Raw genomic sequence first — 16,955 nt, forward strand, 5'->3', positions numbered from 1 at the left:
TGTCAAGAGTATCTCATGAAGTGTATGGGTATAAGTATCCCTCCGATCTGAGATTACCATGATGACGTACAAGTAACTCACTGTATTTTGATGTCAGACTATCTAAATTTTTAATTCGATGATGGATAGTTTCTCGGTACAGTCAAGTACTTGTCAAGTTGGTACGTGAGTCAAGATGAGATTGATTCCTCCGAATAAGTAAGAGTTAATGTATCAATATATTTTAATTTAGTAAAATCTGGATCCGAATAATCTATGTGATGGATTTGAAAGATTGAAACACAATGTGGATGACTCATCTAGGATTGATAGTTAAGTCCTAGGTCGTCTTTGAGCATTAGGATCAAAGAGATAAATTATATGATAACCATATACCAATAGGTTCTTGAATGTTGGTTCGCCATCATTCGATCTATCCGAACATCAGGTCCTATTGCTAGATGGTTACATCGATTGATTTAAAAATTTATTTTTGTACTACCGGCTTAGGTTCAAACCTATGAGATTATACTCAAAAAAAGTTCTGACTGATCATGTGGCTGATCAACGATTGAAAATCATTCAAAAATTTAATTATCAATTTGATTAATAGTTAACCTTATACAAAAATTGCAATGAATTTATTCACTGAGTGTTAGTGGATTAATGAAGGATTAATTGACAATTAGATTGCTGATTAGCTTAATTTGAAATGCAAGACTCGAACATATGGAATAAACATCGATCATAGGTGTGGCTGGGGTACTAATGGGTAACACTTGCAATATTCAGTCCAATTTTGAGCTAATTCATCCACTCTACTGTAGATGTTCATTGAACTTCTAATTTCATAAATCCCAACACATTTAGGTCCAGTCATAGGAGGATCTCTCCTGGTAGCAGACATGTGGTGAATTTTTACTCAAAATTTCAAACAGCTGTCAGGCTTCATGCTCATTTTTAAGCATGAAGGTTCCACCATAGGATGCATCAATCATTTATTTGTCGGTGCTTCTCTGACAGACCATCATAGAAGCACTAGACCTGTTGTCATTTAGGTACAGCATAGTGGGGGCATTTTCTAATTAGGTCTTTTAATCTCTCCCATGTTTCATAAAATATCTCTCCATCCAACTGAAAAAAATTAGTTATGGCTATACAGATTTGATTAGTTTTTCCTATTAGAAAGTATTTTTTAAGAAATTCTCTTTGAAGTTGATCCCAGATTGTAATTGTTATAGTATTTAAGGAGCTCAGTCAATATTTGGCTTTGTCCTTCAATAAAAAAGGGAATAATTTTAGCCTAAGAGCATTGTCAAAGAAATTTTGGATCTTAACTGTAGAGTAAATTTTTAGAAATTCATCAAGATGTTTGTATGGGTCCTCATTAGCAAGTCCATAAAAAGATGGAAGCATTTGTATAACACTAGACTTGATTTCATACTGTACTATCTCAATTAGATGATCCTGAATGTAAGGAGAGTAGGTATATGTTGAAGGTGTAAAGTACTCCTTTAATTACCTTGGTGGATCAGTCTTTTGGTTATGGTCCATGATTTTAGGTCTGTTGGCTTTAAGGGTTCGTTCAATTTTTGGATATAAGGGTTAAATTTTGGATCGTAATGAATGATGCCTAAGCATAAACCCTACAATTATACTTTAGAGCAAACACAAAAAATTTTAATTTTTATGAGATTATTTTTTAGATAAAAGAAAAGGATAAAAGAAATTCTAAAGATGAGAAAGCTAGAGAGTCCTATGAAGGAAAAGAAACTTGTTTCTTCACCGATAACCATGGTTGTATCAAAAATTTTTTTACAAATCTATATGAATAAGGATCAAATTCTTATCTAAATTATGATAGAACTGGAGATCAAATCTTCAAAATCTAGATTCAACCTTCACGTAGGTCTAGAATTGCAGACCCTCTACTTCGTATGTACGTTAGGCAACACAGAAAAGTAGAATAAACCTATAATCAAAGCACCTTTGCAAATCAACCAAATGAGAGATGAGAGCAATTAGGTGTGACACCTCACACCAGCAAGGGGACACCCAAGGGAGGGCCCATGGTAAGGAAGAGATGGCGGCAAGGTGGAGAGCACGCCAAGGGTGGGACGCCCACAAGCCATGCCTCCTTCTCCCTTTCTCTTTTCTCTCAATCTGATTTATTTGCTATGCATCTATAGGTAGAGATCCTCTCTATTTATAGATGATTTTCATGACTCAATAAGTATAAGACTCTTAATTTAAATATACTTTGAATTAGTCCACTATTTATGAAAGAAGGACTCCTACATGAGATAGGATAGATACCATATAAGGCACCCACAATGCACCCATTCCCACACCCACATGAGATGCCCACAACTAGCACCATATCATGTGCTGGTCAGCCAAGGGAGAGGAAAAATCTTAGTGCAAGTAAGACTCCAAAGATCTCATCTAAAAAAGATCCAATTCGAGGCTGGTTCAAAATAATTTCGAAAGACTGTCAATACTAAACTCTTTAGAATTTTTGAACCAAGTCTAACTTAAAATTTTAAATCTAATTAATTTAAATCTAATCTAAAATTAATTAGTATTTAAATTCAATCTCTCATAAGCTTCATAGATCATAAATCAGAAATTGTTCATCTCCAAAATTGAACCTGAACCTCATATATAGTGCTAGCTATATATAGTCAACTCTTCAATTTTATTTGATCTATAACTTAATTCTCAATCAAGTTAGCTTATATGTTCAATCAAATTAAGTACTTTCAAATTGGACACATAAAAATAGACCCATACTTTTTATCTTGTCTGACTTGTGTGCATGACTTGATAGGTTTAAACATTAAGTCGGTAGTATAGAAACTGATTCATATACTAATCGAAGCTACCATCTAGCAATGGTTCTCAACATCCGAATAGATCGAATTATCATAAAAGAATATTTCAGAACCTATGCACATGGTTACCATATAATTCATCCCTTTGACTCTGAATATCCTAGGATGGTTTAGGTTTAACTGTCAACCCAGATTGTTTCATCCACATAATATTTCAACCTTTCAAATCTATCTCATGGATTACCTTGGTTAAGACTTTACTAAATTGAAATACAGTGATACATCAACTCTAATAATTTTGAAAGATCAATCTCATCTTGATTTACGCACAGACTTCGTAAGTATTTGATTATACCCAGTAGCCTTCCATCACTGTATTTAAAATTTAGATAGTCTGATATTAAAGTACGGTGAGTTGCTTACAAATTACTATGGTGATCTCAGGCTTGAGAGATACTTACACCCATATGCTTTGCGAGTAGCTCTTGACAGCAAAATATTCAGCAGGTGAGTCACTTGTTCAATGACGATGTAATCTTACATCACATCTATATGCCATACCAGTATTACCACACTCTTTAGTTAAGAGGACAACCAACCCATATGGCACACAATGACCTTCACTCGATAAACGTCATCGTTCTGTAATGACGTATTATTTGATCACGAACATGTTTAAGAGCTATATGGTAAATCTTCTCTTTATCGTTTACTAATATAGTTCTAAGGACTTCATCACAATACAAGAGTTCTACAAAGAAGATGTAACTTTATGATGAAAAATATTAAAATAATTTTTATTTATCAATGAATAATTTATGTATAAAGAGGAACACAATTACCATACGATTGATTTTAGGACACAATTTTCAACATCCTAAATCTCAGAAATAGATGAGAGGAGTTTTAATAGGTTTTAATGTTTGTAGTTAGCAATCAATTTATGCGAGCAATCCTAACTAAGGGTTATCTTAGATCTAGATAGCTCATAACTGTCAAGATTATCTTCAAGCACTCCAAGTAAAAGACTAGCCACTCAACTGGTTAGATAAGTGTAAGATTGATGGAGGTTCCACCATTGTTTTCCTTAGACATCAATTAAAATTGGCTAGATAAGCTAACAAAACCAATTAAATAACTACCTTCCTTCGAAACTTTATTTCTAAACTATGTTTCTAGACACCAGTCAAAATGACTAATCCTAATCCGATCCAACTCTTAAGATTTCTTGTCCTATTAAGCTCGAGAGTCCTTAGGGGCCAACATCTATTTGATTTTAAGTTAGAGGTTTAGGTTAATGCAAATACAGGATGGTGATTTATGGGCTAAGAGAGGGTGATGAAAGCTGCACTTTATATGAAATAAGATTTTGCTCTTAAGATGTTTTATAAAAATATGCAAGGTAAAAAAGAAAACATGTTCAATATAAGTCAGAAGCTTTTAAGGTTTAATTAGTTTCTCTATTTTAATTAAGTGTTATGTGGTGTTTTTATTTTCTTTTTATGTTAGGTTATTTAAAATAAGAAGAATAAAAGATAAATTTTAATTAAGTTAATTAAATTTGAAGAGATTTAAAGAACCTAACTAAATAAAAACTAAATTATTCTAAGCTATAAAAAGTAATAAATCACTAGACTATAGGAAGCATGAAATTTTTCTATGCATGCAAATAAAGTAATTTAGCTAGCTTTTTTTGATTTTTATATTTTTTTATGAATTAATCATGCCAATGGTCTTCGGTAATGGTGCCAAAATTTGATCACTATCAAAGATGGTCAAAAATAAAATTTAACTCAAACTATATAGATAAGATAAGTTAGGATCGTATCCTTAGAGATCAATGGGGTTATGTTCACTTTTAATTAAGATTTTTAAGAATTTTAATTAGATTGTAAATAGTAAAAGAAAGAGTGAGATTATGGTCGAAAGAAAATAAAAGTTTGAATTAAACTAAAATTGTAATAAGCAAGCAAATAAGAAAGACGTCTCAAGATTTGGATTCAATTTTTTTTTAATGAAAGATAAATTAGTTCTTTATTATGTAGTTATTAGAACTATGATTGATTTCTGATCATAACCTATCTCGCTGGATACTGATCGTAATATCTTGATCTACCCCTATGCAGTCATAGGTTATTTTAAGTATCAAATCATAAAAATAAATAAAATATCTTATAATTAGATCTTGATTTTAGTCTATCTCATTGAGCATGAATCATATCCTTTGATCATGACTCGTCTCTACGTAGCCAAAAATTATTCAAAGATCTAACTTATAGTCCAAACACTAAGCACAATACTTGAAGTAATGAAAAAGAGATTTTATTCATGAAAGAGAATTATTACAATCAAGATTTAATTATATGACAAAAAAATTAAAATATAAATATTCAAAAGAATCTCATCTACTCTCTTGGAGACTCAGAGTTTAGCCGCGTATGGTGTCTATAAGCATCATCTTCGCGGAAGGAAGATGAGGGAGAAAACTTCTGGTTGCCAACCTCTTTTTCTCTCTCAAAATCCTTTAGAAAATCTCAAAAAGAAAATTAAAATTGAAGATTCTATGGCCTGCTCACTGCTACTCACGTCCTCTTTCAAATCCCACAAGCTCCCCTTTAAATAGAGTAAAAACTGGTTGAAAGTGAGTCAAATTCGAGTTTTTAATTATTGTCAAACTCTTCAACCCATGCCCACCATTGGATGGAGATCAAATGGCTCAAAAATCAGCTCAAAACATCCCAAAATAGGTCGGATGCATTCTCAGCTGTTGGACCATTCGCTGGATCGAATCTCGTCCGTTGGATGGCGCAAACTCAGCCCAAACTCCTTTCTTCAGTCGAAAATGTTCTTGACTGTTCGATCAATCTCCAGGATGGCTTTGGACCATCAAATTGTGCTCTAAAGTGGGCCACCACCATTGGATATGATAAGGATGAACCACAGCTATCTGATCACATGTTAAACTCACTGGCAACTGTCCGATCATGCACTGTGCATGAATCAGGTGAAACTATTCCTATGGACTATGCTTTGATTCTATGGACCGGCCAGTCCGTCGTGCACCGAGTGGCAATTAGGCTTGATTTTGGGCCAATTTGGAGTTGGTTTTGGGTCCAATTTCGACTTGAATTTGAGTCTTCATTCGGGATCCATTTTAAATCCGATTTGCTCTACTTTTTTTCTTTTAACTTGCAAATCAGGTTCTTTTCATTGACGATCATTTTTCTTGCAAAAGATAAATGGAAGTATCAATTTCTTAAGAATTAAAATGGATCAATTTATAAATTAATACTTTTATAGATATATTTAATGTACTTGTCAACCATAAATAATTCAAGCCTCCCGACCATTCATAAAAGCATCTCAGATTCACTTAGCCAACCTCAAATATAAGTTGATGAGAAATTAGACTACTTTCTTGACCCGAGCCAGACAAAATTATTAGGGCTTGGAAGTAGGGGGTATATGATGTGGTATAAAATCAACCTACCTATCATAGATGGATATGTGGCAAGTAGGAGTGCAAATGCATTGGGTCGATCTGGATCACGAGTAACCCCGACCTGATCTAGTTCTTTGATTAGGTCCTAATGTTGGACCCAAATTCAACTCAGCAGAAGATCGAGTCGGGTTAGCTTAGATCCATGGCCAAAATTTTTGACCCAGTGGGTTACCCAAGTTGGGTTTGGGTCTATGTATAACCCAGTCCTAACCCAAAAAATTTGAGTTTCGATCAAATATAGCCAATTATGTTTTAATTACTACATAGGCAATTGCTATTAACCACACAAAATAGATAATAAATTATATTGCTCTCAAAAATAAATTAAGATATAAAAATAGTTTTAACCATATATTTATGTTAAAGATATTGCTCATTCAAGTCTTAAGTCATAGCATAGAGGCTCAAACAAGCTCAAGCCCTAACAATATATCGGGTTCAGGTCAGATTGGGTCATAAAGTAGAAGATCTTAAATTGACCTAGAAATCAAATGGGTCAAGTTGGGTAGGTTTCAAATTTAGTAAATCTAAATTCGATCTAAAAAATAGAATGATCTAATTTTGGAACCCAACTTGACCCCATGGGTCCTTTAAAATGAGCTGAATCAGGTCTAAATGGGTCGAGCTGGGTCAAGTCATGGGTCAACCCATCTCATTTGTAGCCTTATTGGTAAAATAATTTCAAATATATTTGAATTATGGATGGTTATAGATTTATTATTAGGAAGTAGGTTATGGCAATCCCTTGATTTCTATCTCCAAATCGTATAGATCCATGCTCCCATGCATATATAAGCAGGCCCAAGGGACTCCAAAAAGAGAGGCTCAAAAAGAGAGGTTCCTATATCTCAAAGCTCTCATAGTTAGAGGTTCTCAAGCTCTCATTCATTATTTTATTCTTTGCTCTTGCAGGTCAGTAGGTCTATGAGCTGCTGAGGTAGAAGTGAAGGTCGAAGCTGAAGTGAAGGCCTAGGTTGAGGTGAAGACCAAGTCGAAGTAGAAGATGATTGTGGTGAAGGCTGAGGCTGAAGTGAAGGTCTAGGCTAAAGTAAAGACTAAGCTAAAGTAAAAGATGGCTAAGATGAAGGCTGAGGCTGAAGTGAAGGCCTAGATCGAGATGAAAATCAAGCCCAAGATCAAACTACCAAACCTGAGGCCAAGGTGAGAAGTTTGAGACTGAACTTCCAAAGGCCGAGCTCCCAAAGGTTAAACTCCTAAAGGCCCGGCTCCCAATGTAGAACTCCTAAAGGCCAAACTTTCAAAGAATGAGCTCGCAATGTAAAGCTTCCAAAGGTTAAACTTCTAAAGACGGAGCTTCCAATGTAGAACTCCAAAGAACAAGCTATATTGACTTGGGAAAGCCGAGGTAAGATGATTGTCCTGAAAAGACTAAGGCGAAATGACTGACTTAAGAAGTCTGAGGTGAACTTGAGAAGGTTGAGGTGAAAAGACCGACCTGATAAGACTGAGATAAAATGATTAACCTGACAAGGCTAAGGTGAAATGATTGACTTGATAAAGCCAATGTGAGAAGGCTGAGGTAAGAAGACTGAGGTAAAGCTTGATCAGATCCAGGCTGACTAGAAGAAGTCATATTTTACACTATAATTTTCTTATATACTTTCTTTTTACTGTTGTTATTTTAAAGTCCTTTTTGCCTAGGTATCGAAGGACCCGATCAGAGTCAATTTGATGGGCTTGTCTTTTCTCTTTGTGTGCAGATCAATATCTCTCCATGGGTTAACCAATGCCCTCCAAGCTACTATAGTTGAACATGATTTTGGCATCAACATCCTCCATCTCGAGAATGGATGGTTCTGGCTCATCTCTTTCCCTATCACATATTGCACTAAATGATGTATTCGATATGGAAAACAATGCTCTCTATTTTGAAGGAATGACAAGTACATGTTTCTAAGATAATGACATCGCAGCTACCTAGTGATGGAGAATAAGTGCCTTTCACAAATGAATAGGACTCAAGTATGACCTCAAGAAGACTTCGAGTCTTCAAATTCATGACAACCGAGGATTGAGATTTTTTTTTTGCTGAAAATTATAAGGACACCCTTCAAGTTTGAGCTAATTACACTTGGACCACAAAGATTTTAAAAGTTCCAATTAGCCATCAAAAATCTCATTTTCTTTGTAATGTGATCTAGCCATCTATCTACATCTTAACATCATTCATGAAGGAAAAAGATAAAAGTACCTTGATTCAAAGAGATCACATTATGGCTTTCACGTATCTTTAAGTACTCTATCATCTATCTCCCTTCACATATACACATCTTGAAGCCCTCCATCCTCAATCGTACATCCAGTTGAACAACTCTTAAAGTACTTTATTCTCTATCATTTATTTACTTTAAAAATCTAAAATATTTTATTCTTTATCATCCATTTATTTGTATAGATCTCAAAGTACTCCATCCTCCATCATCCATCATCTACATAAATCTCAAAGCACTTCATCCTTTATCATTTATCCATTTAAAAGTACTTTATTCTCTATCATCTGTTCATCCATATAGATTTTAAAATATTCCATCTTCTATCATCTATCTATTTGCATACATCTAAAACTTTATTATCTTATTATCCATCCATCTGTATATATTTCAAAGTACTCTGTCCTCTATCAACGATCAGCTAGATAGATCTCAAAGCATTTCCACTTGCATAGATCTCAAAGCGCTTCATCTGCTCATACAGATCGCAAAGGGCTTCGTCCGCTATCATCCAGCTATTTATATAAATCTCAGAGTACTCTATCTTCTATCATCCATCTACTTACACAAATCTCAAAGCATCCTATCATCCATCCATCTTTTTTTATTCATCTATTAACATAGATTTCAAAGTATTTCATTCTTTATCTTCTGGATATATATATATTTTAAAATATTTTATTTTTTATCATTCATCTGTTTGTATAGATCTCAAAATATTTTATTTTTATAACTCTACAACTTTTCTATCCTAATATTTATAAATTTTTTAATTTAATAAAAAAAGAATCAACATGTATTGTAGTTATAATCAAGACAATTAAAATTATATCAAAAAGAAAGGACAATTAATAAAGGCTTATGTCCCTTTATATGGCTATGGTTGGACCACTTGTACCACCGGCAATTTGCAAAATTCAAAGCATCCGGTCACTTCATCTATTATCATCTCACCTATCATCATCAGTTCCAAATATGTGTATTTTGTCTAGCATCATTAAATTTATTTTTTAAGAAAAATCTTTCAGGAACATGATGATGTTCTTAAATTCATCATTCGTAATTTTTGAAATTGTTGTAAGATATACACAAATTGTCGTCATGGCACATGGATTATGCACATTTAATCTTCCACGCATCCATCGCACAATTGTATTGCCATCAGTAATTTAACGCGTGTAGATAATTTTCATCCCATTCCGTAGGATGATATTGATATATATAAATATAATAAAAAAAGTTAGAGGGACATACTATTATTTTTCTGGAAAAATCTTTTCGTAAAATGTAGCCACGTAAGTTGGATGTAAATGCAACAAGAACCGGGCACGTATAATGCACGTGCAAGGCTGCAACTAAAAATCTAAAATGGGGTTCAACTCTGGCTTGTGTTGCTTTATCCCTTGGCGTCAGTAGCCTTCGTAGAAATTAACATTGTTTTCCCTTCGAGGCATGTGGTTTTGAAAGTGACCGCATTTCCATGTCCCAATTAGAGATGACAGTAGTATAGATATTATTCATTTGAATTTATTTTTATATCTAAATTAATTTAAATATAAATAAAAATTTAAAAATTTAATTAATATCCATATTGGTATCTATATTTTTAAAAAAAAATAGATATGATCAGGGCCGGTCCTGATATTTTTTAGACCTAGGGCTAAATGAAAAAAAGGGCCTTCTCTAATAAAAATTAACATATTTTAAATATTAATTATTATTAAAAAATTAATCCACATACAATAATTTTATATAGATATATTCGTTAAGCAACGTGTAAAACCTATTATTAACCTATTTAATTATTTTTTTTATTATAATATTATAGAAAACCAACTTTGCATCCCATTAGAATATTAATGCAGGGCCTAAGGCCTAGAGCAGTCGCCCAATTCGACCTGCCCCTGTGCTGGCCCTGCTTCCCTCCTCTCTGTCAATCTCTTGAAACTGGTTTACTCACATTCCTCGATACCCTATGATGCTTGCCACAAGGGGTCACAAATATGATTCGCAAGGATCATCGAATCTAATCTACTGATTCACATTTTTTGTGCATGGCACAACATCTCCATGAGGCACTTATCCCATTCTCTTACCCTCTCACTCCCAGGCAGACGCAGACGGAAAAAAAAAAAAAAAAAAGGGGCCTAGGGGCCTGGGGCGGTCGCCCGCTTTGACCCGCCCCAGGGCCGGCCGTGGATATGATTATGGATAGATAATTATCTGATTCGTAACAATTGACATGTAATTATATATAATTTTATATAGTATTTATTATTTTTTTAAAAAATACAACTATATAAATATATTTATAATTTAATTTATTATCTATTTAATAATATTTTTAATTTTGTAGTCATAAAATTTAATTATCTAAGTTATGTCCGTAATATGTCCATACTTTCAGTATCCGAATTATATTCATAGTTATTTAAAATAAATATGAATATAAATTTTTGTATCGAAATAATATTCATATCCGTATTTATATTTACTAAAAAAAATAAATATAAATATAAATATGTTAATATCCTATCCATATTCGATCAAATTTCAACCCTAAACCCAATGCAATAATACGATTTACTTCATGCATGAACCTTTTGAAAACCCAACCAAATAACATAGATCAAGTTTATGATACCATTAAATTTCATAGGAAGATGATAATAAGTATTTGGAGAATGGAAGAACCAAGATCCGTGTCTTTGGATAACTACTGCTACATCTCGAGAATGGATGATTCTGGCTCATCTCCTTGCCTACCGTGTATAGCACGGAAATAACGTATTGGCATGGAATATCATGCTCACCATTTTAGATGAATGGTAGCTGCCAGTTTCATGAGAGCGACGTAGCAGCTGCCTGGTGGAGGGCTCCAACATGAGCATCTTACGCAAACGGTGACGAAACTAGTACAACCACATCGAGACATTAAGCCTTCGAATTGGCAATTAGCGAAGGACTAGAATTTTTTTTTCCCTTTTAAAATTACAAAAATATCCCTTTAAATATAAATTAATTACATTTAAATTTTAAAAATTAAAAAAATTTCAAGTAATCATCAAAATTTTATTGCCTTTACAATATGACCCAGTCATCTATATGGTTCTTAATACCATTAATAGAATGAAAAAAATAAAAATAATCTTGATTCGGCTTCAGGCTTTTGCACGATCTCAAAGCATTCCAGCAGCTGTCATTCATCTGCCTATGTAGATCTTAAAGCACTCAATCCTTTATTATGTTATTCACATGCATAGATCTTGAAGTGCTCTATTCTCTAGTATACATCCACTTGAATAGCCCTTAAAATACTTCATCTTCCATCATTTAGCTGCTCGCATAGATCTTAAAATGCTTTGTCATCGATCATCCATCCATTTATAAAGATCCCAGAGCGCTCTATCCTCTATCATTCATCTATCTGTATAGATATCAAAGCATTTAATTTTTTGGGCTTGATCACTTGAGGCACCATCCTCTTCCAGGACCACATTATATTGTAGAAGTCGAACAATTATCTGATTTTTTTTAAAAAAAATTTTTGAACCAAATATTATATGGCCAAATACTATTAAAAAAAAGACTATTAGCGATGGCTAATTGCCGTCACTAATAGCATTAGCGACGGCACGCCTTCACCAGAAATTTGATGAAAATAATCTCATCGCTAATTATCATTATTAGCATGGCAAACTCACTGTCGCTAATAATGATAATTAGTGACGGTATTAGCGACAAAAATTATTGCTAATAATTTTAAATTTTTTTTTAATTAAAATGTTAAAAAACTATTAGCGATGGTCTTTATCATCGCTATTGCCATCGCAAATAGTTTTTAATTTTTTAATAAAATTTTAAAAAATTATTAGCTTCGACAAATGTCGTCATTAATATCGTCGCTAATAATTTTTAATTTTTTTAAAAAAATTTATAATTAAATATTTTAAAATCTATTTTAATCATATTAACAAGCAATAATATTTTCTAAAATCTGTTATAAATAAAATAATAATTATTTAACATAATCATAAATATAAAAATAATTATATTATATTAAAAATATAAATTATATAATTTTATAAATTTATACTGCTTTACAAGTATTAAAATTATATACATTTTAAAAAAATCATGTAAGATCCTTCTTATCATCCTTTTCGTCCTCCTCCTGCTCCTGTACGTTCTTTCCAATAGCTGGTAGATGAGAACTAGATGTTCCAGCATTCTGTAATAAAAAAATAAAATATTATTAATAAAGTTTAATATAAAGCATATATATCGATACGGAGATATATATTTCGATATACTACTTTATTTCTTGAATAAATTATTCTTACATATTCTATTCGATGATACAGAGTTATAGATACCCCCAACCCATCATTTTGATAGTTAAATTAAATTTTTACCCCCTATATCTTCTTTCCAGACTTAAATCTAAACATATAAAATTTTTAAATATAAAAATCTAAAATAAGTAAAAAAATTATTAATAAACTTACTTGCTGTGATGGCTATGACAACGAGCTCAGTTGATCACGCAAATGTGGGTCTCGAAGAATTTCAACGATCGTATCGTAAACAGCATCTCGAAAGTTCTGAGGTCGCTAGCTCTAAAGCCTCTGCACGATCTCCTCCATATATGCGTTGGCCCATGTGTGGATCGTTGAGCCCTAAGAGAAGTATCGAGCTATTGAAGGATCGAAACTGTAGTTGAATCCTATGACTCGGCTCCTACTCACCCCTCCGATGGCCTTGAGCCATCCTTTGAGGTTAAGGAGGGGCAGAGAGAATAGGTCCTCATCATGTTGCAATATAAGATACCCTATATAATCTGCCTATACAGTTTAGAAATTCATTAGTTTATATATATATCAAAATATATAAAAATTTAATAAATAATATTTTAAATTATTATCGTAACTTATCGAGATCGAGGATTTAAGTAATCACTAGTCTTCTTAAACTGCTGTGTGGCCTCCCATAACTGCAGCTGTCCTAATGCACGATCCAGTTGCTGTATCTACAATAAATAAATAATAAAATTAAATTAATTAAAATATATATGTGATCAATTTAATATGAAATTAATTTAAGTATAAAATTTTTATCAATCTATCAGCAACAACATATATGCCAACGGAGCCGTCAGTGCACTTGATCGGATGCTACTGGGTAGATTGATTCTATAATGCCCTCTGAGTAGTATGGGGCATATAGAATCCCATGTGAGTCAGTAAGGACCACCTTGCAAGGCTCAATATGAAGGGAAGTGTGGTGGGTGATGTGCATGCATTTTCAAAATTTTACAGCAGAATATATATAAATTAAATAATTTAATCTACAATACATGTATAGATCAAATCAAAATCACTATATAGGATCTATGACATAAACTAATATGCATGTATGCACATTTGAAATCTAAAATTCAGCAAGTATAGAACATATCTAATTTATATTTAGATCATATCTAAATATGAATTCTATTTAAAACTTCATACTTGAGCGTGGGTAGTAGATCACTACATCCGAAATCTATAGTACATGATTCTTTATAATGCTTGACAGCCGCACACGTGTCCGACCTCTACAAAATATCCACACGAAGCCCTTGTCCTAATCGATCTCCTCGAGAGTGCTAGCTCACGAAGACACCATCTTTTGACTGATCTAAGAGGAATATGATGAAGATGAAGAATAAGAAGATCCTCTCTTTTTCTTTCTGGATCCATGCATTTGATCTCTACAATAGAGATCAAGAGAAGAATTCTTTCTTCTCAATTTTTCACGCATAAGAGAGAACCTTTCTCTTTTCCTTTTATGCCCTTAAGAAGAACTTTTCTTCTCTAATTTTTCATGATAAAAATCAGATCTAATCTGATTTCTCATGCTAAAAATTATATAAAATCTTGAGATCTAGAAAAACTCAAAAGAGGGATCCAAGAGAAGAACTGTTCTTCTCTCTTCTTCTCCATTTTTCTTCTTGATCTAGAACTTTAGGAAGCCCCAAACATCCAACTAGATTTTTTTGATATTTCTTCTCTAAATTTTTATATTAAAAATTATATATAATCTAATTTTTATCATAGAAAAAAATAAAAAAAATCTAGAAGAAAAACTCTTTTTTCTTCAAAGCTGCGCACAAGAAAGAAGATCAATGTTCTTTCTTGATCTAGAACTCCAAGAAGCCCCAAATGTCCAATCAGATTTTTTTGATATTTTTTCTCTAAATTTTTATATTAAAAATTAGATCTAATCTAATTTTTATCTTAAAAAAATAAAAAAAAATCTGAAAGAAGAACTCCTTCTTCAAAGCTGCGCATAAGAAAGAAGACCCTTTTTCTTCTTTCTCTTTCTTTCGTTAGGAAGAACTTTTCTTCTTCAATTTTTTGCTGTAAAATCAGCAGAGAAGCCTCTCTTTAATACCCAAAAATCAGTAACTAAAGATTTCAAAAACTTTCAAGAAGGGAGGAGAAGAGGAGAGACAAGATGCATGAGATATGGGGCGTCCAACTCTTGGACGCCCCTTCTCTTTTCTTTTCTTTTTGGGCGACAAGAAAGAGGAGAAGGGACGCCCTCTTTTCTCACGAAATGAAAAGAGGGGGCGCACATGGGGCATGAAGAATTTTTCATGATGAAAAGGAGGTGTGGCGTGGAGAATATTTCACATTGGATGGTTTGGGTTTAGTCCTATTCTAAATAGGATTCAAGATCTTGATCAAACTCTAATTAATTCTTAGACCCAATCTTAACTAACTTAAGAATTAGTTATAACAAACTAACTAATTGAATCATAGCCCAATTATTAGGCTCCAATTGAATTTGTAATTAGTTGGATTAAATCTCATTGATCTAAGGATTGATTCTTGATGGATATCAGGGAAGCTATTTAATAATAGGGCTTGATCCAATCAAGCCTAGTATCCAATAAGATTTGATCCAATCAAAATTTATATAAAATAATTGAATCCTATTCAACATAGATTTTAATTTGCATCCTTGAGATTAATTGGAACAAGCCCTATTATTCAATAGGACTGCATCCAATCAATCCAAAGCCTATATAAAAATAATTGAATGATATTTATGCATTCTTGAGAACAATTGGAACAAGCCCTATTATTCAATAGGGATGCATCCAATCAATCCAAAACCAATCTAATTAAATCTAATTCAATTAGATCTAATCCAATCTCCATGGCTCAATCAAATTGAGCCAATTAACAATCATATTATTAATTAATTATTTTTCTAATTTACTAACTATTAGTAAATAATTTATTGCAATCTTTGTATAGGATTAATCATCAATCAAATTGATAATCAAATCCTTCAATGATTCATAATCGTCGATCAGCTATTTGATCAGACAGGTACTTCTATGTGTGTGACCCCATAGGTTCGAACCTAAGTCGGTAGCACAAGAATAAATTCTGTACTAATCGATGTAACCATCTAGCAATGAGATCTGACATCCGAATAGGCCGAATGTATGTCCAGCAACACTCTAAAATCCATGTGGATATAGTTACCATATAATTCATCTCTTTGACACTCGATGCTTAAAGATGACTTTGAGTTAAACTGTCAACCCAGGAAGAGTGGTCCACATTATGTCTCAAGCTTAAAAATCCTGTGACTCCTCACTAAAATTACTTTGGCCAAAGTTTTGCTAAATTAAAACACATGATGCATCATCTCCAATTTTACTTAGAGTGGTCAATCCCATCTTGACTTGCACTCAGACTTCACAGATACTTGACTGTATCTAAAAATCTTCCATCATCGAATTAGAAATTTAGGTAGTCTGACACCAAAGTACAGTAAGTTGCTTGCAAGTCACTAAGGCAGCTTCAAGTCAGAGGGACACATATACCCATATCCCATCAGAGCAACCCTTGACAGTAGAGTGCTTCGAAAGTGATCATGTTCAGTGAAATGTACTCCTACATATCATCCGTATGCCATACCCGTGTCACCACATATCTTGGTTAAAAAGACAACCAACTAATATGGCACACAACGATCTTAACTCGATATAATTATCGTTCTTGTAACAATTGTATCATTTGACCACGAGCAGGATTTAAGAACCACATGATAAATCCTCCTTTATCATTTTGGTAGTAGTTTTAAAGACTTCATCATAACATATGAGTTCTATTTTGGAAGATATATTCCGTATGATAAATTTATCAGATAACATTTATCATTTTATAATTCATATACTTATATAGAGCATAATCATCTACAACCTAGATGATTGGCTTTAGGACATATTTTTTAACAACTCTCACTTAGACTAAAGCCAATCAGATCGATATCAAATATCCATCTTTCATTTGTGATCATCGAACTCTTTAGATCCGATTACTTTAGTCAATGGGTCGGTCAAGTTCT

At 32.9% G+C, this 16,955-nt stretch overlaps 1 pseudogene; it reads left to right on the forward strand.

Annotated features, from left to right (window-relative positions):
* Nucleotides 1-1,039: 1,039 nt before the first annotated feature.
* LOC114914593 (small nucleolar RNA R71) lies at nucleotides 1,040-1,137 on the forward strand (annotated as a pseudogene).
* The last annotated feature ends 15,818 nt before the right edge of the window (nucleotides 1,138-16,955 follow it).

Source organism: Elaeis guineensis, chromosome 10, assembly GCF_000442705.2.
Source record: "Elaeis guineensis isolate ETL-2024a chromosome 10, EG11, whole genome shotgun sequence".
In the NCBI taxonomy this organism is placed as follows: Eukaryota; Viridiplantae; Streptophyta; class Magnoliopsida; order Arecales; family Arecaceae; genus Elaeis; species Elaeis guineensis.